The 25,364-nt window shown below is 56.8% G+C and overlaps 1 pseudogene; it reads left to right on the forward strand.

Moving 5' to 3' along the window:
• Window positions 1–24,805, forward strand: LOC105259720 (annotated as a pseudogene).
• The last annotated feature ends 559 nt before the right edge of the window (window positions 24,806–25,364 follow it).

Consider the following 25,364-nt stretch of genomic DNA (forward strand, 5'->3'; position numbering starts at 1 on the left):
GCCCAGTCCCAGCCCATGCCCGGTGCACAGTCTGGGCACTCCCGGGTTACCCCATATTGCGGGCTCTGGGCGGAACAGGATAGGGCACTTAGGGTACCCAGGGAGGAGAGAGGCAAGCCAGGAGGGGCTGGGACAGCCAGGGCCAGGCCTTTGTCTCGTCCCATCCCCAGGAAGCCTGAGAAGGGCGTCCAGTACCTCATCGAACGTGGTTTTGTGCCTGACACGCCAGTGGGGGTGGCCCACTTCCTGCTGCAGCGCAAGGGCCTCAGCAGGCAGATGATCGGCGAGTTCCTGGGCAACCGACAGAAACAGTTCAACAGAGATGTGCTGGAGTGAGTTCCACGGCTGGGGGGGCGGGGGCAGGGACCTGCGGCGCACGCAGCGTCAGATTCGCCTGCTTGCTGGAGCATACACCCAATCCTCCCCTTATCTCTTTATTGCTCTGAGACACAAACGGACGCCCCCCACGGGTTCGTACATCACACCCTACCGCATACGTGCATGCTTGCACCCTCGGGCACCGTATGTCACACATGGACCCCACGGGCCCCCTGGCACACACCCTCAGCACCTGCATCCCTCTCCAGCAGAGCCGAGCCACTGCAGGGCTGGGGAGTTGGAGTTCTGGGCTCCCTTCCCCAGCCTGGCTGCCAGCTGTCCCAACACGCCCTCAGGGCGAGGGGTGGGGAGCCCAGAGAGACCCCCGGTGCCTCCCTCCCCTGCCTCTTTCCTGCCTCTCCTGGCTGGGAGATCTCAGGGTGAGAGTCCAACCATGGCTGACGGCCAGAGCCCTCCCAGCTACTTGGAACTCTGCAGAAAGCCGGGTTTCCAGCTCCCTGGAAACTGCCGACAGTTTGAAAAGCTCGGACCCCAAATCTCTCCATTCCTCCTTGAGACTGTCCTGAGTAGACAGGCACCCTGCGCTTGGACCCTTGGGTCTGTTGTAGTGCAGTTACTGTGCACAAGCCCTGTGTCTTCCCCTCACAAGCAGGGGTCGGGGGATGCTGGGTCTCGCTAACTCCCTCTCTCAGAGGAGGAGCCAAAGCTGCAGAATAGCATGGCACAGGGTGGCTCAGGGCCTGGAGGAGCACCTCCAGCCCGTTGAGGATTTTCCTGACGAGGCAGCTGCACAGAGATGTAGGCCAGGAGCAGAAATCAGAGCAGGGTAAAGAGCGGACCGTTAGTAACAAGGGCAGCGCCCTGCATCCGTCCAGCTCTGCCCGGTGGGATGAAAGAACAAAGCAAGGGGGGCGGGCTCAGGCCTGCTGGGGCAAGGCGCCTCTGCAATAAGGAAGAGCCTGGCCATGCGTGTTCCCGCCATCTCTACGCTTCCCTGGGAGGAGGCGGGCATCTGCCTGCGGCCTCTTTTTTGGCTCAGGGAGGGGCTGGCCTCAGTGCTCCCCCCATCCCCACACACACACCCGGACTCACGTACACACGTTTGTCCTCATTTGGGCACACGGACACCCGCTTGTACACACAGGTAGATGCGCAGGCACACAGGATGCAATGAGCCAGGCCTTTGGTGGCAGCTGGCTGTGCCTGGCACCGGGCATGCCCACCTGGGCTGCCTTCTTCCTGCTTGGCATTTGTGTTCCCCCATCAGGAAAAGCCTGCTGCATTGTTAGTGTGCTAGTACCCCTCTCTCCCTTTAACCCAGCCTCAGGAAACAGTCCAGGGGAAAGCAGATGAGGTCCTTAGAGAATTGGGCCTTAGGCTGTCTTGGGCCAGCCCCCCATCCCCTGCCCCCGTTCCTGCGTTCCCCCACACACACCCCAAGCTGGCTGCTGGTGGTAGGAAATCCAGGCATTGTTCTTCCCCATCAGAAAATAGCAGCAGCCTGAGGAAGTAGCAATTCTAACCCCACCCCCCACCCCCACCCCCCACCCCCCACCCCAGGCATCCAGCTCAGATGCTAGTCAGCAAAATTACTCTGTGTGGCCCCGTCCCCATCCCCCACCTGCTCTGCCCCAGCCTCCGAGGATGCTGCCCCCAGAGCCATGAGCACTCAGAGAAGTTGGGGGCAGCACAGTTTATGCCCAAGCCCATGGCACCCAACAGAGGGAGGGTGGCCCTGGAAGTGAGGACTAGGCCCCCCATGGCCGAGGCCTCTGCAGCCACACCCGAGGTGGCCATGGCTTTGTTGCAAATGGATACACTAGATACCAGAGCCTGCTGAGTGGGTCCCTGGTGCAGACCCGCCTTCTCTGTTCAGGAAACGGAGCATGCTGTGCTGGGGGGCAGCGCTGGGATGAGTGGAATGAACCAAAACCCGGTTACCAGCACCTTCTGTCAGCTCCGCCTCCACTCGGCGGATTGGCAGATGAGGATGGCAGAGGTTCTCCAAGATGCCTCTCGAAAATCCCCGGCAAAACCCAGGCATCTCGCCCCAAACCCTCCACGTGGGAGGACTGGCTCAGGGCAGAGTCACTGCCCAGCGAGTTAGCACCCTGGGCCTCTGCTTCCTCCTGGAGAAGATGGGCGCGTGCTCCTGGCATCCCTCGCGGACAGCCCGAGCAGACTGGAGCAGTAACGTCTCGCTTTGTGCCCTGTGGACCACACGCCCCAAGAGCCGATTGTTTGTGCCCCGGTGGCCTTTATCAGGAGCAGCCATAGGCTCTGTCTGGCTCCTCTGTAGAAAATCACACACGTACGAGGTGCCCGGGTGGCGCAGTTGGTTAAGTGTCTGGCCCTTGATTTCATCTCGGGTCATGATCTTGCAGTTGTGTGACTTCAAGCCTCACGTCGGGCTCTGTGCTGGCAGCAGGGAACCTGCTTGCAATTCTCTCTCTCCGTTGCTCTCTGCCCCTCCCCGACTCACGCTGTCTCTGTCTCTCTCAAATAATTTTTAGAAAAAAGAAAAAAAATTACACACATAGATATAAGCACTAATGGCTTCCCATAGTTTCAGGGGGGTCTGTAGACATCCCAGAAGCATGGGGGTCTTTGGGCTACATAATCTGAAGTGTGTGCTGATTGGAGGGAGCCGGGCGGTGGACCCTCCTGGACAAGAGGCGGCCAGCCGTCCCGGCTCCAGGCAGCTCAGCACCTGCCCCTGCACTGACTCCCTTTGTGCTCCGCCCCCAGCAGGAAGGCTGGCAGAGGCCCTGCGGGCAGCAGGCGCTGACGTGGCCTTGGTGTCTCTTTCCAGCTGCGTGGTAGACGAGATGGATTTCTCTGCCATGGAGCTGGACAAAGCTCTCCGGAAGTTCCAGGCACACATCCGGGTCCAAGGGGAGGCTCAGAAGGTGGAGCGGCTCATCGAGGCGTTCAGGTCGGGGGCGAGGCAAGGTGTGGGTGGGTGTGGGCAAGAGGAAGGTCGCTGGTCGTGAGGCCCAGGGCCGGGGCCGAATCCCCCTTCACCCCCTCCCCTAAGCAGGGTCAGGTGGCCTTGCCCTTGCCTGGGGAGATGAGGCAGTGGCCCCTTCTGCATGCCAGGGGCTGTGCTGGTTATTGCCAGAAGCAGACTTTTGGACAGTCCGTCTTCCTCCAGGTCCTCATGAGCGTCACTCACTCATGAGCCCGTGTCCCCATCGTCCGCCCATTCACAGAGGGCAGCCAGTCTCACACAGTGACCCAGAGCACAAGCTGCAGAGCCACACGGCCTGGCTGTAGCACCCGCTCCACCGCTTACTAGCTGTGTGACTTTGCCCTAGTGACTTCATCTCTCTGTGCCTCACGTCCTTGCCTATAGAGTGGGGATAACGAAAGCACCTACCCTGGACAGAGCGGACGGACTGAACCCCTTTGGACGTGTGGGCACGCTTAGCCCATGCCTAGCATGACAGAGCCCACAGTCAAGGGCAGCTACAACCCTACAGTCATTCATCCCGGGACTGTGTGCACAGTGACTGGGTGGGATCCTCTGTGCCCTTGCTGGGTATGGGACACACGAGTCAGCCACTGACCCAGCCCTCCAGGCTCAGCACCACTGGTGGGGCCAAGGTGGAGAATGAGGACACAATAGGAGGACAACTATGGGGCCCAGAGTGGGGGGGTTGTTCAGGCACTTCCTTCCAGGAGGGCTTCTTGGAGGTGGCGGCACTAATGGAAAAGGCAGGATTGAAGCCCACATCATCTGAGCTGTGATAGCCACTGCCTTAGTCCTGGCACCCCATGGTTCCTCTTCTCTGATCTGCCCCCCTCACCCAGCTCCCCCTGAAGTCCCCAGTGGATGGGGGCCTCTTGGAGTTTGGGGCAGGGGCGCACATTTGAGGCAATGAGAACAATAAGCAGAATACATTAGTGAGGCTGTTGCTTCAGCTGCTGTAACAAAGATGCTCCAGCAGACGTGGCTGAAACAAGATGGAAGTGCATCTCCCTCTGAGCTGGCATGAAGGAGGCCCAAGCCGGGCTCCCTTCATCTCAGGGTCCCAGGGAGCAGGGCCAACACCCACCACCACAGGGGAGAGGAGTGGGCTCTGCCTTTTAAGGTACAGTCTCGAAGTTGCCCACATCCCATCTGCTCTTATCCCATTGGCCAGAACTTAATCACCTTCTGGGCTGCATCCAATCCCGAGGGAGACTGGGGCATGCAGTCCTCATCCTAAGAAGGCATTGCCAGCCTAAATACAGGTAGGAGATGTAACCAGTGTGAGAAGGAGAGAGTGGATAGAGCGGCACTCTGCCAGGCCGGTGTTATTTACCCCCGTTTACCAGATGCAGAAACTGAGGCTTGTAAGGCAGCACCCGGCCTCAGCCATTAGGTGCCAGGGCCCAAGTGATCATGGCTGCCGTGCGTGAGGGCTAGACCCACTCCCTGCCCTGACTGAAGTGGTCCTGACCCTGCTCCCTCTCCCGGCCCCCAGCCAGCGGTACTGCATCTGCAACCCTGGGGTGGTTCGGCAGTTCCGGAACCCAGACACCATTTTCATCCTGGCCTTTGCCATCATCCTGCTCAACACAGACATGTACAGCCCCAACGTCAAACCTGAGCGGAAGATGAAGCTGGAGGACTTCGTCAAGAACCTGCAAGGTGAGCAGCCCCGGGACCCGGGCTGTGGCATACAGCCGTCCCACACTCTGCACACACACCCGGCTGGGCATGGGGCCAGGACGTGAGTGCGCTGGGCACAGGGCAGTGCAAGGGAGCTGGGCTCCAGCACACCCAGCCATCGCACACAGGGGCCTTGGGTGAGCACCAGCTCCACAGACACGGCGCAAGTCATCCTGAAGAGGGCAGACTCCTGTCACGCTCCGTGACACACACTGGGAGCATGGACGGAGTGACCCACACCCGGGTCTTGTGCTGTGATGGTTTTAGCTTGTTTCACAAAGATGCACAGGGATTTGACAGGTGGGCAAGCTCAGCCCAGCTCGGGAGGGCCAGGCCAGAAATGGTCCACAGAGGCGGATGGGGTGATGTAAGGGAGCACAGGGCAGGATGGGGGAAGCCAGGCAGGGGAGGGGCCGGGCAGAGAGTCTGTGCCAGCATCCCTGCTGTGCCCTCTCCTACACTCTGTGTTCCTCATGAAACTGACTTGACTTTTTTTATGTTTATTTTATTTTTGAGAGAGAGAGAGACAGAGTGGGAGCGGGGGAAGGACAGAGAGAGAGAGAGAGAGAGAGACGCACAGAATCTAAAGCAGGCTCCAGGCTCCCGAGCTGTCAGCACAGAGCCCGACGCAGGGCTCGAACTCATGAATCGTGAGATCATGACCTGAGCCGAAGTCGGACACGACTGACTGAGCCACCCAGGCATCCCCTGACTTGCCTTTTGTGTGTATTTTTTTTTAATTTTTTTAAAGTTTTTTATTTATTTTTTGAGACAGGGAGAGACAGAGCATGAACGGGGGAGAGTCAGAGAGAGAGGGAGACACAGAATCTGAAACAGGCTCCAGGCTCTGAGCTGTCAGCACAGAGCCCAACGCGGGGCTCGAACTCACGGGCAGTGAGATCGTGACCTGAGCCGAAGTCGGACGCTTAACCGACTGAGCCACCCAGGCGCCCCTTGTGTGTATTTTTAAGAGGAACCTTATATAAGCACACTGTAAACAGGAAGACCGTATCATTTGCCACACGTAGGCAGCCATTGTAAAAATGAATTCAGTGGACGAGAACACCAGGCCGGGGCGAGTGGCCCATGTTAGACAGGTGCTAACGGTGGGCAGCAGGAAGGAAGGCCTTCCTGGTGTCGTTGCAGAGGAAAGGAATTGAAAAGGAGGTGGCTGTCTCCCAAGTGGCACCATGTTAGCTGACAGCATGTCCTCGTTGACCTGGAGTCCCTGCAAGGAGGAGGAGGGACTATGTCCCTTTCCTTGGGAAACACCAAACTGCAGCAGGCTGAGATCCCCTTAGGGTGTCATATTTTTTTTAAAAAGGAAAAAAGTTGGTCTGAATCAGGTCCAACTTTGTCAGCTTGTTGAGCTATTTTTTTTTCCTATCCAGTTCTTTAAGTCTTCTGAACTGATGACAAAACTTTAAGTGTTTGATATTTGTTGCACCATTTAAATTTCCTATAAAACCACCGCTCTGTCGTCCCCTTTCCTGGGGCAGGAAGGCCCTCCCCTCCCCCCCCCCCCCCCCCCGGGGTTTGAACTGTCCTGGTGCGCCCCCTGGTGGTGGGTACCCTGCAACAGGCCAGCTAATGGGGTGCCCATCCAGAAGAGTGCCAAGCTGCCCGCTTTTCCCAGCTGGGCTCCAGGACCTGATCAGTCAGGGAAGCCAAGGGGCAGGGCTTGGTTCAGACCAACCAGACGGCCATCCCCTGCCCAGAGCACTCATGGTGTGTGGCCCTCTGCTAGATCTCAGGGGTGCTGTGGACCCCAGGGAATTCAGGTCTTAGCTACAGTTCCCAGGAAGCTAATGAGTCTGGGAATTTTCTTAATGGCAATTCAGCACCAGAGCACGAGAGTGCAACCAGCAGATGCTTTGATGGGACAGGGGCTGTCTCTCCTCACAGGGCTGAGCCTGATTCTGGTCTTCACAGGGTCCCCCGTGGCCTTAGCATGTAGGCCTGTGCTCCCTCGCTGCCCAGAGAGCAGGCTGTGTGCTGCATGCTGTTGGTGGCCCCATGCGCTGCAGTTTAAAGGTCTTTGCGATTTGACTCTGATTTTTTTTTCTGCCTTTAGACCTCACCCACATAATTGGGACTCCCCTGTATGGGGAACAACAGGAGCAGCCTGAAATGATTAGCCCAGAGGAGAGAAGGCTCGGGGAGGGAAGGGTTGCTCAGTCAGATTGCCAGTCGGCCACCCTCACATCAGTGGCTTTGTCGTTTGTATCTGGCCTTGCACCCGACCATCCCAGCAGTCTGGGGGAGTTATCATCCCACTTCTCAGGAGATTGAGCTGTCGGCTGTCTCCCAAGCCTGGACCGTTCCCTCCAAATCCCATCTTTTCAAGCCAGGAACTCAGGAGTGTTCTCTTCAGTCTTCCTTGTGTTCAGAAGGTTAGCCAAGGCAGAGGGAAGGGATCTGCCCAAGGTCACGTCCACGGGGGCAGGACTCTGGTCTCCCACAGCCTGGCTGGTGCTCCGCACCAGGCAGACGTCCAGCTTGGTGTTTGTAGAGGAGACCTCCCCCCCTGCACACACTGGGCACATTTTCTCTGGAATTCCTCACTCTGGTTCCCCCGGGGAGACTCTCAGCAGGAGTGCCTTTGGGGGGTTGGAGGGTAAGCGGGGGAGGAATCGCTCACCAGCATGGCAGCCAGATGAGCAATGATTTTCTTTTATTGATGTTTGTTTTTAAGTTTTCTAGATTGATTTCTTTTTAATGACTATTATCCGCACATAGTTTCAAAAAAAAAAAAAAAACACAAAGTAAGACAAGCTAGCAATCAAATTCTTTGGTATTTACCCAAAGGAATTGAAAACCCCGTACATCCACACAAAATCCTGCATAGGATGTTTATAGCAGTTTTATTCATAGTTGCCAAAACTTGGCAGCAGTCGAGAGATGTTGTTCGGTGGGGGAACGGATACATAAATGGTAGTCCATGCAGACAATGGAATATTATTCAGCACTAAAAAGAAAAGAAGCCATGAGAAAACAGGGAGGAACCTTAAAAATGCATACCACCAAGTGAAGGAAGCCAGTCTTAAATGGTTGCATACCATAGGAGGCCAGCCATATGACCTTCTGGAAAAGGCAAAACTATGGAGACATAAGAGATCAGTGGTCACCAGGGGTTGGAGGGAGGAGGGGCGGAGGAGGTAGAGCTCGGGGGAGTTTTCGGGCAGTGAAACTATTCCACCTGACTCCGTGGTGGTGGAGACGTGTCGGTAAACGTTTATTATCGAACGCACAACACCAAGAGTGAATCCCAATGTAAATTATGGATTTTGGGTGATAATAGTGTGTCAGTGTGGGTTCACTGGTTCTAATAAATATATGACTCTGGTGTGGGAAGTTGGTAGTGGGTGGGGGCTGGTGTTACAGGGAAATCTCTGGGCTTTCCCCTGAATTTTGCTGTGAACTTAATTGCTCTAAAACACAGTCCTAAAAACTAGTCTGGTTTTAAAAAATGTGTGGGGTGCCTGGGTGGCTCAGTCAGTTGAGTGTCCGACTCTTGATTTCAGCTCAGGTCATGATCCCAGGGTCATGGGATTGAGCCCTGTGTTGGGCTCTGCTTGGGATTCTCTCCCTCTCTCTCTGCCCCCCCTTCCCTCTGTCACTCTCCCTGCTCTCACACTCTCTCTGTAAAATTAAAAAAAAAAAGTATGAACGGTCAGTAGCAGAGCCCCTCCCACCCCTACCCGTGTGCCCAAGGCCACACCCTCCCCCTTACAGTTCTGTGTGGATTCCCTGTGGTCGTCCTCATTTTCCTGGCAGCTGTGTGGTATTCCATTGCACCCATGCAGGGATGGCTTGACCAGTCCCCTATTAATGGGTAAATGGGTGAATCCCAGTCTTCCGCTCTTTGGAAACCATGCTGCCATGAGTGCCCTGGTCTGTGCATCATGGCCCATGGGATAAATTTCCCCAGGATGCAACCAGTGGCCCAGAGGGGCTTTGAGTGTATATTTGTGACCCTCCCACCAGCAGTGGCTGGGAGGCCCCTTCCCACAGCCTCGCCAACTGCGCAGGTTACCAAACCTCTGGACCTCTGCCAGTCTGTGGTCTGAGGACTGGCATGGGGTTGCGTTTCTCTCTTGAGTGGGGCCAAGTTTTCCTCGCAGCAGTTTTTCAGGGTATAGCGGAAAGGGTGCATGCCTGTCGTCAAAACAATGTGGCTTCAAGGCCAGACCCCAGCTTCTGTGCACGTGATGTGGGACAACAGCTGGTGGTGCTGCTCAGGTGCACGGAGTGCTCACTTTCTGGGAACGCACCGCCGCTGCTCTGTCTTCTTCACGAGACCTCCGTGAAGTCACCCATGCTCTTGGTGGCCCACTTCACAGAGGACCCCCAGCGCAGAGACTCGGTCCCACGGCTCGTGAGGGGCAAAGCAAGAACTTAGGCCCACGCCTGTGGGAGCCTGAAGCCACAAACACCAGCTTCACAGCCACCCCCAACCCCGGGCCCTTCCCTGAGCCTTGCTTTCCCAGCTGCGGAATGGAGACGGTCACACCCACCCAGCGGGGCCATGGTCAGGATTAGCCAGGTGATGTTTATAAAGCCCTTGGAGCATGGCTGGAAGCTGGCACAGCCCTCTGCGTGCTGATCTGGGTGGCTATGCTGGCCTTGTCCTGGTGGAAGGATCCTAGGGCATTTCATAATTGACTGAAGGTGTTCAGTGGCTGTGGGTCTGGAAGGTCTTTGGTTCTGCTGAGGATTGATGAAAGGGATTGATATTCTGATTGGGTTTAGAAACTTGGTAAATCAGGGGTGAGCCTGGGGCCCCCGAAGCTGAGTGGCGCCACAGCCACCCAGACCCTGGCCCGCCCTGATGCCTGGCTACTGTCTCCTGCCCAGGTGTAGACGATGGTGAGGACATTCCCCGGGAGATGCTAATTGGGATCTAGGAGCGCATTCGCAAGCGGGAACTGAAAACCAACGAGGACCACGTGTCCCAGGTGCAGAAGATGGAAAAGCTCATCGTGGGGAAAAAGCCGGTATGTGGTGGCCCTGCATCCCTGGCTCCCTCACTCCCACCCACGCCCCCTCCATGCGACCCCAGGCCTGCCCCACTGGCATTAGCTTTGGACAGGGGCCCTGATGCCATTTGGAACCTGGCTTCTTCGGGGCATAGTTAGGGGGGGCGGTTCCTTTAGGTTTAGGGTGGCTCCTGCCTGATATTGGGGAATAATAACCATTGGCCCTGGGTTATATTTAAAGAGAGCCTGAGGCTCTTAAGAAACCAGCCCAGGGGCGCCTGGGTGGCGCAGTCGGTTAAGCGTCCGACTTCAGCCAGGTCACGATCTTGCCGTCCGTGAGTTCGAGCCCCGTGTCAGGCTCTGGGCTGATGGCTCAGAGCCTGGAGCCTGTTTCCGATTCTGTGTCTCCCTCTCTCTCTGCCCCTCCCCCATTCATGCTCTGTCTCTCTCTGTCCCCAAAAAAATAAACATTGAAAAAAAATTAAAAAAAAAAAAGAAACCAGCCCAAGTTGTGCAGTGGTCCCTTGGTGGCCTGGGAATGCCCTTATCGGCCTTTCCAATTCTGGCAGCGAGGAGGTCTCCTGAGCTGTGTGTGGCATGTCTGGACAAAGGCTATGGGAACGTGCATCTGGAGGGGTGCTTACCTACTCGGATGTCATCCCATTAGCTCTCTCAGGTCCCAGGTGCATGCTTTGGATCATTAATATCTTTTCTTGTTTGTTTAATGTTTCCCACATAGATTGGATCCCTGCATCACGGGCTTGGCTGTGTGAGTATCCCTCTGCTTTTACATCCTGGCTGATATCCCGCCCCGGGTTGGGGTTGGGGTGGGGGCAGGGAGGTCCACCATGTTCTGTGTTCACCTCCCTGCATCCCCTGGTTCCCAGATCCACAATTCTGGCTGCTTGAGTTCCTTTCTGGAGTGATAAGAAATTTGATTTTCATAGTTCTCCCAGCCTCGAACCTCTGCAGGCCCAGACTGCAGCCACCTGGGGAGGGTTGTGTACCGTCAGGCCAGGGCAGATGGTGTCCCTCCCTCTCACCCGGCCCGGTTGAGTGCAGAGGCCAAGGCTTGCCTCCGACCCGAGGCACTGTGCCCAAAACAGATGAGGCTGATGGGCCATTGCAGGCCTGCCCACCCAACCCGCCCTTTGCCGCCCACACTCCACTGTCACCACCTTGAGCAGGTCTGCCTACCTGCTCATCCCAGGAGCAGCAAGGCTAGCCTTGCAGTCACGTAGCACTTTCCTTATGTGTCCGTCTTTACCCTTCACCGGGCAGCCTGCACTGCAAGAGTCAGCGTCACAAACCTGTCTGCTCCCCCCTCTTCCCACCTTGGCCTAGAGACAAACCACTAGACGCTGCCGTGACCAGCCCTCACCCACCTCTCCAGCCCCGCCTCCCGCCATCCTCTCCCCTTCACGCTTTTATTCCAAACGATGCCCCTCCCTGAGCACGCCAGCCTGGGCCAAGCCCTTCCTCCCATCTTCCTGATGCGCTGAGCTCGGGCCTCCCACCACCAGGGCACCCGTTGCAGAGTGAACCCTCCCTGCCAACACATCCCTTTACTAACCCGCTGTCTCCTGCGTGAGCCTGGGTGCTCTCAGAGCCACCACTGGACCTCCCCAGTGACTTGTCATCACAGCCCTTAGACACCATACAGGTTGTACCTGGCCTTGCGAGTGGCTCGGACTTCAGCAGAGTGGGGGCTCACGTGAACTCATGGCAGGCATGCTCCGCGTGGAGGCCCAGGCCAGGCCCCACGGGGTGGTGTGGCTGCCGGCCGAGGGGTTGGGGCAGGGAACCATCAGAAGCATCGGGATTCTTTAGGAGGGGCCTGGAATCCTCTCTCGTCTCTGCACCTTCCCAGTTGTGTGGCTGAGGCAAGTTGCTCAACCTCTCTGTGCCTCAGTGTCCTCATCTCAAGTAGACACTCTGGAGAAATCTTTGCCGGGACTAACAGGCTTGTGTGTGTGATGGGCACTTTGTGGGGACTGAGAAATCACAAATTCCTCACTGTGGGGGCTCTGGTGCGCACGTGATGCTCTAAGACATCTGGGACCTGCCTGAAGGAAAGGAAAGGAGGTGTCACGAGAGGCAGGGACGCTTTCCACGGCCCTTCAGGAGAGCTCCTGAGGAAGAGCAGGGAAAGTTGCAAGGAGTCCAGACACGTCTGCTGTGTGCAGTTGGTGGGAGAAGGCGTTTTCGAAGGCCAGGCCCACAGGCTGGGTTCCCAGCGCACAGGGACTGCAACGGAGGGGCTGGGGGCTGACGCAGCACTTCCTCCCCATACAGGTGCTCTCTCTGCCCCACCAGCGGCTGGCCTGCTACTGCCGGCTCTTCCAGGTTCCAGACCCAAACAAGCCCCAGAAGCTCGGGCTGCACCAGCCAGAAATCTTCCTGTTTAATGACCTCCTGGTGGTATGTGGTTCCCCAGAGCGTGTCGTGGCTGGGACCCGTGGCTTGGGGCGGCCTTGAACTGCAGCTCCGGTCTCCCATCTGGCCTTGTGTGCCTACGCTTGGGGAAAGGCACCCACGTGCGTGGGGTGGAGGTGAAGGGAATGGAGTCAGCCCCACGGTCTTGGGTTACAAGAGGCAGAATCTAACTCACAGCGCGGCCGACGAAAACGGGGCTTCGTCAGCTTATGTAAAAGCCCAGAGGGGGGTGTGGGTCTTCAGCCCCAACTATTTATAGAAGCTTACACAGCGTCAGCGGGACTCCTTTATTAGGCTCTCTGTCTCTCAGCTGCGTGGGCTCGCTTCTCAGGAGCTCTGTCCACAAAGAGAAAGCCAGTCTCGGCAGTTGCAGGCTTAATCCTGCCCCCTCCCTGCATCCCCGGCCACCAGGGGGATTTTCTTGGGGAGAGTCCGGGCAGAGGTCTCACTGGTTCCCGTGCCCATGCCTGAGCCGCTCACAGGGGCCAGGCAGGTGCAGTGCTGTCTTATTGGCTAAACCTGGGCCACTGCTCACCCCCAGGAGTGCCGGGTGGCAGAGAGGGGGTTCCCCAAAGGGAAACTGCGGAGCTCTTGCCCAAAAAAAGGTGGCATGGATGCTGGCCACCAGGGATAAAGATGCCCCTGGAGACAATGGGGGGAAACTGTCCCTTGGGTCTTTGTCTCTCCTGCATGCCCCAGGCTTTCTTGCTAGAGGCCCTTGTCCCTGACCCCTACCTGCCTGAGGACCAGCCACTTCTCTCTGACTGCTGAGGTTGGAATCTGGACCTGTGGGTTTCAAGTCTTTGTCAAGGGTCCCTGACCTCAAGCAAGTGACTTCAAATTCCTGAGCCTCCGTTTCCTCCTTCAAAATCTCTCAGGCAGTCACAGAGCTCAGGTGGGGTCCTGGGTGTCCGAGCCCGGCCTGGCGCCTTCGGGGTCATGTGCAGTGTGGTGCCTGCCACCTCTCTGCTGAGGGGCTTCGTCGCCAGCCAGGACGACAGCTGGGATTCACGGGAGCGGAAGCCAGCATCCATGTCAGGATGTGCCTGGACACACAGGCCTGCCCTGCCCCAGAGGCCTCCCGACCTCTGCACTCCCGAGAGGGTTTTGACATTAGTCTCGGTCAGAATCCCGAGCGCCCAGAGTTGCCCCTGAGCGGTGCAGGTGATACGACTCAGCCTCTGTCTCTGGCGGCCCCCAGGTGACCAAGATCTTCCAGAAAAAGAAGAACTCGGTGATGTACAGCTTCCGACAGTCCTTCTCCCTGTACAACATGCAGGTTCAGCTCTTCGAGAACCAGTGTAAGTCCGTGCTGGGGGCCTGCCGCGGCCCAGCCGTGAGTGTGCGTGCTGGAGCACTCGTCCACACGTGGCCGTGTGCCACGTGGCGGAAACGGTGTCACAACTCCCACCTTGTAGTCACGAAGTGCTGTGCTCCCCAAGGATCTCCCCCTGGGGATCTCCCCCAGCTCTCCCACGTGTGTTCCGTATTCCTGCTTCGCCAGCAGAGAGAAGGTTGCAGGCCAGGGGTCTGACGAGCAACAGTGCCTGGGGAGAATTTGATAACATTGTACATGGTGGTGATCGCCTTTGCTTTTGCCCCTACGTCTTCTTACCGTGTGGTTAAGGTTTTTTTTTAATTCAGGGCGGGGTGGATTTATGCCAATAAAATGATGCCCGGAAGACACCAAGTAAATGGCACAGGTGATGTGCAAACACAGGCAAACAAACAGGTGCAGGCAAGGCCTGGGGGATTGTAGGACAGGAGCCCGGTCCTGAGCAGAGAGACCGGGTGCAAATGCATCAGGACCTAGAGGTCCCCGGGCCGCATTCCCTTTGTCTGTAAAGTGGGGTGATAGCACCTACCTCAGGGACTTCGGTGAGTCCATACATGAAGTGCTTAGAGCAGGATTTATTCTTAGGTGTTATTGGAGTCTTCTCTGGGTATGAGTGGGCCATGGGGCCTGAGGACTTGGGGGAGGAGCTGACACCCCCACTGACTTTTCTCTGTTGACCTGGTCTTTCTCTGATACCCAAGCCCTTCCCTTTACCTTTCTCCCTCTTTGTCCCGTCCGTGTTGGAGGTCCCTGAGCTGTAGGCTGAGCCAGGCCTCCTGAGATGGGGGGTGAGGGGGAGGTCCTGTTGCCCTGCCCATTTTGCACTGGCCCCAGGGTAGGACCGTTCCAGTCGAGCGTCATGATATCTCCAGCAGCAGGGAAGCCCTCATCCTCTCAGACAGGTTGCCAAGCTACCGTCTGATCCGCTTTCAATCTGCAGGTTGAAAAAGAACCAGGGACCTGTGCCTGGGCCATCCCTGCCTTGCCTTGGTTTCTACCAGGGTGGAAGGTGGCCTCAGGGAGCATGGTGCCACCCCACATCGTCCTGACCGGCAGGCCCTCTCTCCGAAGGGGTGGCGGTGGTTGTGATGCTCCCAGCAGTGGGCCCGACCAGACTGAATCCGCAGGCAGAGGCTGTGCCCTCCTCGTTTTTACATTCCCAGGGCTCAGCCCTCAGCCCTGAACCCACAGTCCTGGCATAAGCCCAAGAGTCAACACTGACATTTCTATGGGACATGCCTTTGTAGCAGGGATCTTAAAGTGGTAGCCGTGGGTCAGTCACAGCCCAGTTATGTATTTGGTTTACACATTTTAAAAAATTTGTTGAGCTGATACTTAATATCTAAAATTACTAAAATTGGGGGCACCTGGGTGGCTCAGTCCGTTAAGCGTCCAACTTCATCTCAGGTCATAATCTCACAGTTCGTGAGTTTGAGCCCTGCATCCGGCTCTGTGGTGATGGCTCAGAGCCTGGAACCTGCTTTGGATTCTGTCTCCCTCTCTCTCTCTTTGCCCCCTCCCCCCTCACACTCTGCCTCTCTCTCTCTCTCTCTCAAAAATAAACATTAAAAAAATTTAATTAAAAAACAAAATAACTAAAATTTTAGATATTTTTGAGTTTTCTTGAAAACCGAGAAGGTTTTTGCTAGGCCCACATTCCCACGTCATGTGGCTGTCATGGGCTGCACGCCCCTCCCCCCACACACACACTCACTCTGTTGCTCAGTCTCATGTGGTTTACTTCTTACATTTATGGGAACACACTAGGCATTTGAGTTCCCAGCCTTGACTTAGGTCTGAGCAAAAGTGGGATTGGTGTTTGGACCAAGAACCTGCAAACATCCAGTAGCTGATGCTTGATTCCCGCTGAGGAGAGAGGCGCTACCAGGGGACCAAAGCCACAGAGACTCTGTGAGCTTGGAGGTGGCACCAGGCAGGTCACAGGCCAGAAAGACCGAGCACTCAGCATAGAGTGCATTGGGTATGGGGCGCCCATGAAGCACCCAAGGGAACTGAGGGTCTGGAGGCCACTTGTGAGAGAACAGAGCTCAGTGTGCACTCAGAATTGCCCAGGGAGACCAGATAAGACTCCCCCCGAGCACAGGACACTGACTGTGACTCCCGGACTCCACCCCTGGCCATTCTCAAGCTTCAGGCAATGACCAAGGACCTTGACTTGAAGGGTCTAGGCTCCATGACCTTCAGGTTGAGGAAGGATGGGGGCCCTGACCTCTGTTCAGATTGGCCAAATCTGCCCCAGACTTCTGCATAGAACAACACAGACCCAAGTCAGGAGATGGGGATTTCCTGGCAGTCTCTCTGGTCTGCCCTGTGAATGCCTTTCCTCCCTGGTTAGACGTGTCTGCTGAGAGCCTGGACCCTTAGACTTAGCATTTCCTTGACCAGCAGAGAGATTGCAGAGAGCACCCAGGGATCCATGGGCTCTTCTCCTCCCCTTATCCTTTGTAGACTACCCCAATGGCATCCGGCTTACATCTGCTGTCCCCGGAGCAGACATCAAAGTGTTAATAAACTTTAACGCTCCCAATCCTCAAGACCCGAAGAAGTTCACCGACTACCTGCGGGAGTCCATCATGGAAGTGCAGGAGATGGAGAAGCACAGGATAGAGTGTAAGTCCCAGGCCCCCTGGAGAGGAAGAGCCAGCAGCCCCGGCATCTCATGGGACTTGCTGGACGTGGCCGTTGGCTCCCATCTGGTGCCAGGGACTCTGGGGGCCCACAAAAGTGAGGTGCCCTGGTCTCACCTGGCCTTCCCACAGCCCTGTGACAGGGCAGCCCCCATACCCGGGCCAGAGGAGGTGGTGTGGGGAGGGCAGCAGAGGCCTCTGCGTGAGAGTGAGGGCTTCCACGGCCCAGGCCCATCCTGCCTGTGGGACCACATGGCATGCCCTGAGAGAGCCTGGTTCCCCCGTCGCCCCACGAGACGAGATTTCCCGGAGATCCGGAGCTGATCTCGTTGCCCTTTGGTGTGCTTATTCTTCTTTCGTCTTCCACGTCAGGGAAGTCACCACCAAGCCCATCCTGTGGGTTTCATCAGACCTGATTATCATCTTTTCTCTCCTGGCTCCAAGCCTCACTCCCTGGAGACACACAACTACCCCCACCTTTGGGCCCCACCCACGGCAAGGTCGGGTTACCCCTTGCTCATCCGCAGACCCAGGCCAGCCAGTCTCCTTGCCAGCCCTCAAGCCTGAAAAGTGACGGTCTTTCCTGCAGACCCCAAGGCCCGTGCCTCTCCAGCCTCCCTTTCAGAGTTTCCTCCTGGCTCCCTTTTGTCAAAGGCAGCGTTCACACCTTCTCTTTCTTTCCCAAGACAGCCGTGGGCCCTGACTTTTCCTCAGGCCAAACAGATGGCAGCTGGGCGTGATGCCAAGCCTACACAGAGGGCCCAGGGCCTCCCCCTCAAGGCTTTGTTTTCTCACTGGTCCCTCGCCCCCTCTGTTTCAGCGGAGCTTGAGAAGCAGAAAGGCGTCGTGTGGCCCAGCATGTCCCAGTGCTCCAGCCTCAAAAAGGAGTCCGGCAAGGGACGCTGAGCCGAGCCTGCCTGGATGACAGCTACGCCAGCGGTGAGGGCCTCAAGCGCAGCGCCCTCAGCAGCTCTTTGCGGGACCTCTCCGACACGGGTAAGAGTGGGCCAGGACCCCCTTCCTAGCCCAGCACACGCAGGACTCAGACCGGGCAGCTGGGGCATGCGTTGCATGCCGGGAAAGGACCGCAGTGGCGGCTGGTGGCGGCAGGGCTCAGATGGAGTGCCGTTGGGTTTCCCGTGACTGTCCCCAGACCGTAGTAGCATCTGACCACACAGAGAGGGCGTCCCAAAAAGGCCAGAGGAAACAGGATCCAGTTGTCAAGGCAGAACAGCCAGGAGGTTACCCGTATTCTCCCTTTCTTCTTCTAAGGGTTTTATTTATTCTTTTATTTATTTTCCAGAAACTGCTGTCACACAGAGTGAGCCAGGCCCCACTGATGGATGTGTCCCTTGTCCTCTGTGCTGCCGCGTCCCTGTGTTTTATGCTGATGAATGAAATGGAGTGAAGCCCTCGAAACTGTGTTTGGAGAACCCCCTCTCCCACTGTCCCTGGTCTCATTTCCCTCACGGAGGTCTCCCTTCCTGGGAAACCCGGGCCCCCATCCGGCCCAGAGGCAGTGGCCGCAGCTGCCCCCTGGATGTCGGGGCGGTGGGGAGAGGAGGGGAGCCCTGGCACAACCGTGGTTTTTGTTACTGTTTCTTTGTTTCTGTGTGTGTTTATTTGCTGCCAGCCTCTTAACCCCTAAGCAAGCAGCACCCCTAGAGCCTCCCAGATTTCCCAGGGGAGGAGATGTGTCTAGAGCGTCAGGGAGCTTTTGGGGGCAGCTCGCCCGGCCGGGTCCCCTGGGCCAGCCGCCGGTGAGTGTTGTTTAGCCTGCTTTGCCTGCAGTGCTGTCAGAGAAGCTGTGGAGGGACAGCCCCTGAAGCCCCCCAGTCATGTCTCAACAGGCAGCTTCTCCTGGGAGGAGGCTCCAGCTACAATGGAGCACAGGTTACAGGACGTTGTCCCACAGAGGGCACGCGGCTCCGGGTGTCCCGGCTCTAGGAGCCTGATTGCAGGCCCTGGGTTGTTGGAAAAGACCCTCTCGGGCCAAGATCAGCCGCCTCCTCTCCAGGGGCCCGGCAGCCCCCTCCCCTTCTCGGGGCCTCACCCGCCCCACCCTGCCTCGGACATTACCTTGTGGCCAGCCCTGGGCCCCACTACTAAAAGAGCCCAATCATGACTCCATCCCACACCTGCCCCACCGGCCGCACTGCCTCCCTCCAGCTTACTCATTTCCCAGAAATTTTTTTTCTTTTTTTTCTTTTTTTGAGTTGGAATTTTTTTGTCCTTATTTTGTCCTGTCATTTTTTTTTTCATAGTAAAAATCAGAAATCCATTGCCAGCATGAGGGTTTACCCAGGGTTTCTCAACCCCAGCACCATTGACGTTTTGTGCCAGATAATTCCGTGCTGTTGGAGGGTGCTGTCCTGTGCACTGCAGGATATTTACCAGCATCCCAGGCCTCTACTTACGAGATGCCAAGAGTATCCCCACCCCCCAGTCATAGCAGACAATGATGTCTCCAGAAATTTCCAGGGGTCCTCTGGGGGGCAAAAATCACCCCTAGTTGGCAAAGTGCCACGGGTTGAGAACCACTGGTTTTCCCTGTGGCTTGTTAAACCCAGCTAAACGTAATTGGACAGCTCTGGGCCTCTGCAGGCTGGTAGCCGGGACCTCTGTTTGGGTTTGTGCAGTGGCGTTAGACCTGGCCTCTCTGTTCCCTGATGCAGCACCTGGAGGGCGGATGGGTCCCGTCCAGTCCCTCAGGTAACAGTGGCTCTGTTGAAACCGAGGCTCCCAGCGTGGCCAGCCACACCTAGGACTCCAGCTCCTGGGGGTCAGATAGAGCTGCACCCCCAGGCCTGTGTGAGGGACAGAGAGCTGAGGTTCAGCTGCTTTCCTTCTATCGTCGCCGTTGCCATTGTCCTTTGGACATTCTGAACTAAGAAAAACTCTAGGGATTGAGTCTTCCCAGGAGACCATGTGAAGAATCCCCTGGGAAGGCAGGCCCCTGTCCCCAGGAAGCCTGGAGGGTGTGTTTGAGTCCTGGCAGCTGCCAAGGCCCCAGACTGGGAGCCCTCCATGTGCAGTCTCCAGAGGGAGACCGGCCAATGTCGGCAGCCATCCAGGAAGATGCTGGGCTCAGCACCCAAAGACATGCCCCGGACTGGGTTGGAGTGAAGCTCTCCAGAGGCAACGTCACTCTCCCCACCGTGACCCTCACTAAGAGGGCTGCTGGAGAAGAGGCAAGGCCTCGGGGATACTCTCTCCCTTCAGGAAAGCTAGCGCTCAGTTGTTGGCACGTCACTGCTCTGGGGGCATCTGCCCTGGACCTGCAATCACACGTCATTCCAGGTGACGACACACCTCAGACGTGGATCCCCCCAACCCCCACCACCAATTCTCCCCACACAGTCTTCCTTCGTCCGGGATCCATGCTCATTTCAGTGGCACCAGAGCCCTGTCGGCCTGCGATCAAGGGCCTGTGTGGACCGGGGACACAGGTGTGACTACGGCCTTAACCCCTGGCCCAGATCAGTCAGGTCATGATGGACACTATCCCCAAGCCCCCAGGGTCCTCCTGCCCCTCCCAGCGAAGCTGCCCAACATCAGTCTCCAGAGAGAGGATGTCTCCCAGAGGCCATGGGACCTGCCTGCACCTGTCATTGCTCCGGGGCCTAGCCAGAGACCTGCCATGTTCTGCCCCAGGGAACCCGGGAAGCCCTCTCAGGGGAGATTTGGTGGCTCCTGGTGGCCAGTGTCCAAAGCAGCACCTGCTCAGCCTCCAGCATTATTAAGGACCAGAGGGTAGGACCCTGGGTTGAGAGCTCTTGCTGCATTCTGTGCTGATACCAAGAAGCAGGAGAAGGCTGTGAAGAGCCATGCTGGGAACTCCTTCCAGACGTGGTTACTGATCCTGGCCACGGTTGGCCTGGCAGGGCCTGATCGGGTTCTGAGAGAGGCACTGGGCGGGGCAGGGCTCACCTGTGGCTGGTGCAGGACTCCTCCCCCGCCAAGAGAGAGGGAGTGTAGCAGGAGATAGAGTGCAGGTGAGGGATAGTGTGGGTGCATGGGCGAGAGCCACTTTCCCAGCATGCTTCACCTCCATTAGCACATGATGTGCACCTGTGTGCACACACCCGGACACAGGTCTATAGCGAGCAGGTGTCTGTGGGGTGTGCCCATGACTAGGGGCTCTGGGACTTGACTGCAGACAGCAGTGAGGTAGGGATACCTCACATCTCATGCTTATTTGGGAAGTTGAAAAGATGGATTCTGAGAAACTTAGCATCACTCAAAGACATCCAAGTTAAAACTGTCCTAAGTCTTGGCCCACTTGGCCAAAACCAAGTGGAGGAGGAGGGTTTTGTTGTACTTCAGGTCAGATACCACACAGAGCTCCTAAACCTAGCTCCAGGCCTGGCCTAAGTCCCCTTGAGAGAAGCACATCAGTCGGAAGACATTGCTGGGCACTGGTGGGGCAGGCTGGCCTTACTGTGTCCCTGGTTTTCAGTTAGGGGAGCCCTCTAGGCTTCGAGGGGCCAGAGAGCTGATTTTAAAACCGCAGAGACAGCAGAGATCTGACTTCAGCATTTCTGCATGGTGCCACAAGATCCCGAGTATCTGATGCTCACGTCTACCCTACTCAGAGGAAGGCGCGTACCCATTTCACAGATGCAGAAACTGTGCTAAAGAATCAAAGGAGTGCCAGGTGGGGTTACCTCTTCAGCCAAAGAGCCTCGTTCTGCTCTATGTCCCTGGACCACTGTGTTGGGACAAAAAGCAGGAAGGGAAGATGGCCAGCCTCTCTTCTCATACGAGCTGAAAGATGAGGATATGTGACGACCCTCATCTTTCTTCCAGCTGGGAATAAGGGCCAGGTCCTACGTGGTTCTCCCTGGTCCTCAGCAACTGGTGGAAAACACTCTTGCCCTAATCTTCTGTGTGGCCCTGTCCTGAGCGAGCTCTGAAGCCCTCTCACACATGCCAGAGTCAAGCAAAGTTCCCAGCTGGGACTCAGGTTTGGGGGTTGGCAGGCCAAGCAAGGGGACCGAATGTCCCCCGAGTCCACTGTTGTATGCCCAAGATCAAGGCTCCGTTCCAGTACACTCAGACGCCACGGTGAGGCCTGAAGGACCCACAGACCCACTCTCTACCCTGCACAGGGCCAGCTTCTTGGCCACAGAGAGGCACGTAGCAGCCTTTCCATCTTTCAGGCTCCTGGGCTCACTCAGCCTGCATTCCGCTCAGAAGGCAGCATGGCCAAGCTTCCCAGCCCCAGAGATGGACAGGCAGACCTGGGTGTGAGTCCCGCTCGCTCACTGTGGAATTGGGCAGTCGGTCCATGAGCCTCAGCCTCCACCTCCTCCTCCTCCTTGGCACAAAGGGACACCTGTACTGCATTACTGCGGGGCTTGACCAAGAACAAATGTGTTCGGCTCGTGGCCAGGGCTGCACACGTGGAAGCCTCCAGAACATCAAGTGGGCGGCCCCTTCTCTGTCCCCTCTTCCTATCTGCTTTCCTGAGGGCTGGACAGAGACCGGACCCCGAAGCTTGGGCACCCACCATTCTTGCCAGCAGCCTCAGTGTCCTGCAGGAATCCATGGAGAGGGCCTCCAAAAGGACCCTGGAGGCCAGGCTGAGCCTTAGGCCTCCAGAACCAAGAAGACACAGCCTTCCTGTAACACAGCCAACATATATTGAGTGCCTACTATATGCCATGTGCCGGGGGGTAGTAGAAAGCCATGGGCAGGCAGCGCTCACAGCTGAGGGAGCACTTGTGGCATCCGGAAGGGTGGTACCTGCAGAAGGGAAGCAGGACTCTGGGCTCTCCCAGCAGACCCTGACCCTGCCTCCTGCCCCTGGCCAGGGCACTGCACAAACCAAACAGTTGGCTCCAGAGGCACCAGCACATTTGAGCTCCCCAGAAGGAAAAGACAGGACACCAAGTTTAGTTTCCTCCTAACCATCAACCCCACCCTGTCTGCAAGGGGGGGAGATGTATATGTATGTGTGAATATGCATATACATATGTATATGAAATCCACGCAGTCAGGGCCGCACAGGACCACATCTTGTTTGTTTTGAGCCATTGGAGAAGCTGCCCCTGTCCCATCCCCTGTTGGCAGGTGGCTGGAGCACAGGGTATCTGGCCCCCGCTGTGCATGCACCCCAGCCCTCCTGGAGGCATCCCCCCCCCCTCCACCCCCCCACCAACAGACTGCCAGTCCAGGAGAAGGGGTATCAAGTTGGGGCTGGTTGAAAACAAATTTTTTTCTTTGAACTCCCCCTCCTTTTTTTTCTTTTTTTTTTTTCTTTTGAAACTCATTACTGCCCTCCCACGGGCTTCCCTACGGAGCCAGTCCTCCGACCCTCCCCCCCCCTGCGGCAGTGGTGACCCAGGGCCAGGCAGGCGGCGGCCCGGCCTGGTGTCCGTGTCTAACCTCTGGTATTGCATGTTCTGGGCAGGGAGGCGAGGGTGTGGCAGCAGTGCGGGATCGCTCGAGAGCAATGTGGAAGTAAGTAGGAAGCACCTACGTCCAGCTGGCTGTCGTGTGTTGCCTCCCCGATCCTTGGTTTATATCTGTAGTCTTTTTTTTTTTTTTTCGTTTTTTTTTTCCATTTTGCTCTTCCTTCCCCCTACTGCACAGAGGCGCAGACACGCCCCGTCCCCCATGCCTGCCTCAGCCCCAGTGCATGCCAGCTTCCCCCCTCCTAGAATCGCCCATGACTCTCACCGCTTGTTTGGGCTGGACCCATGGGAGGTGGGGGTGGTTCTGGATTCTGTGTTTTAGTTCCCGCTTAACCCCGTCCCCTGTGGCCCCCCAAGCATGGTTAACATCCCGGCTTCCTGGCACTCCCCCACCCCCACCCTGGGGCCCCCACCTGCCGACACTGCTCCTGGGCGGGAAACACCGCCCGCCAGGCATCTGTGCACCCTCCACCCGCACTGTTGGGGGCAGGAGGGTGGGTTTTCCCCATCTCTTGACTTCCATGCTCCGCCATCCCCATCGCTTCCTTCCTGGAGTTCCGATTGCTGTGTGTCTCCAGTCAGGACATCATGGAATTGCTTAGCTAGCTCAGGGGAGGAAAGCCATGAGAGGAAGAAAAAATTCCGTGTGGATTTCATGAGATTTCATTCATCTGCCAACCATTTCTATATTACTGTTCACATCGTAACCTCAGCTTGCAGACCTTTTTGTTTCCTTCTTTTTCCTTGTTTGGTTTGCAGTAGGTAGCTGCAGTGAAATGCCTAGGCAGCCCCCCCACCCCTCCAACAAGGACAAGGTTCCCCGAGTCCCCCGCACGGTCCCTACCACCAGCTTCCCAGAAAGCTTGGGGCCCACACAGGCAGAGCAGATGGCGCAGTTTCAGCAGGAATGGGGTTCTTCTTCATGCACATCAGCCCAGCCTACTCCACGCAGCACATGGCGCTCACAGGGACCCCCGGGCCGGTCGTTCTGATCCGAAAGCTCAGGCCGCCTTCCATATCAGGACGAGAGCAGAAGTCACACTTGTGCTGCTGCTGCTGCTGCTGCTGCTGCTTTGACCAGACAGGAGCGTCCCTCATCCCCTACCCCATCCCCACTCCTCTCATTGGAAGGCCACCCTGGGTCCCTGTGGCCTCCAGTCACATGAGCGGAGGTGGCACTGACCCAGCTTTACCCAGCCCCGCCGTCTGCAGCCAGAGAGTTAACTAAGGCTTAGCAGTCAGTGGGTGAACTTTTTACATCAAAAAAAAAAAAAAAATCATTCTGACATAAGTGCTGTAAGGTCTTTTAATTTTGATTTCTATGAATTTCCTTTTTAGGGGTCCATCATTAGCAGTCCTCACATGCACCGGAGAGCTACATCAACACGAGAGTGTCCATCTCGCCCACACCAGACTATGCCTAACTCATCCTCCCTCCTGGGCTCCTTATTTGGGAGTAAGAGAGGGAAGCCCCCTCCCCAGGCCCACCCGCCCTCAGCCCCTCCCCAGCCCCCCCCCCCACCCACTGGGCCTGCCCCACGTGCAGCACTCTGGGGCCAGCCACCACCAGGGGCCTGCTGAGGGCCCGCCAGAGGCCCAGGTGCACGGGCACCACGCCCAGTACTGCCACGTGCAGCAGAACCTGCCCCCCTACCACCACCACCACCACTACCACCCCCCCAGCACATCCAGCATGCACACCAGTACCACCAAGGCCCCCACGGGGGGCACCCACCCTACGGGGCCCACGTGCACAGCCACCCACCACTGCCCTCGACCCATGACGGCACCACCACGGGCAGCCCCCCGCCCCGCCGCCCCCCACCAGCAGCAAGGCCAAACCCAGCGGCATCAGCACAATTGTGTAGACAGCCTGGGCAGGGTCCCAGACTGCCCCGGAACACCTGCACACCACACAGAGCCATGCCCAGGGGCGGCCGGCCTCAGACCAGACCCAGGGCACCTCTGTTTCCATCTCTGCCCTCTGCTCCCCGCAGCCTGGATGGAGCCCTCTGAGCCCATGGGGCTTGTGTTGCAGGAAACAAAGTTCACGATCTCACTTAGCATTGGTGTCCTGGGTTCCATCTACTTGGACCCAAGGGGTGGGCCTCGGCCACCATCAGCCTTGAAAACGGTGCCACCGGCCATGTAGATGTTGAGCTGTCCCCCACCCCAAAGCAGCCCTCAGCTCTGCTCCCCAACTGTACACACATATGAAAACCCAGCCTAGGAAAAGAAGAAATGAGACACAAAAACCAGAGACAGAACAAAACAAAACAAAAACAAAAACAAACCAAACTTGCTGCATTTATTGCTCTTTTATTGACAATGGGCAAAAAATTAAGTAGACCTGATATGGTTGATGAAAATGCGTAAGTAAACTTTATATAATATATATATATATACTGTATAGGTAGTATTTGTGTGTGAAAGGAAATGTCTCAGTCCACAAAATTAGCAATATAGACTTTCCAAGGAGCTCCACTTACCCGCTAGGAAGACAGTATCTTACATGAATGTGAGAGAGTAAACCAAAAATGTAAACGCTAG

The sequence above is a fragment of the Felis catus genome, assembly GCF_018350175.1.
Source record: "Felis catus isolate Fca126 chromosome F1 unlocalized genomic scaffold, F.catus_Fca126_mat1.0 chrF1_random_Un_scaffold_34, whole genome shotgun sequence".
NCBI lineage: Eukaryota > Metazoa > Chordata > Mammalia > Carnivora > Felidae > Felis > Felis catus.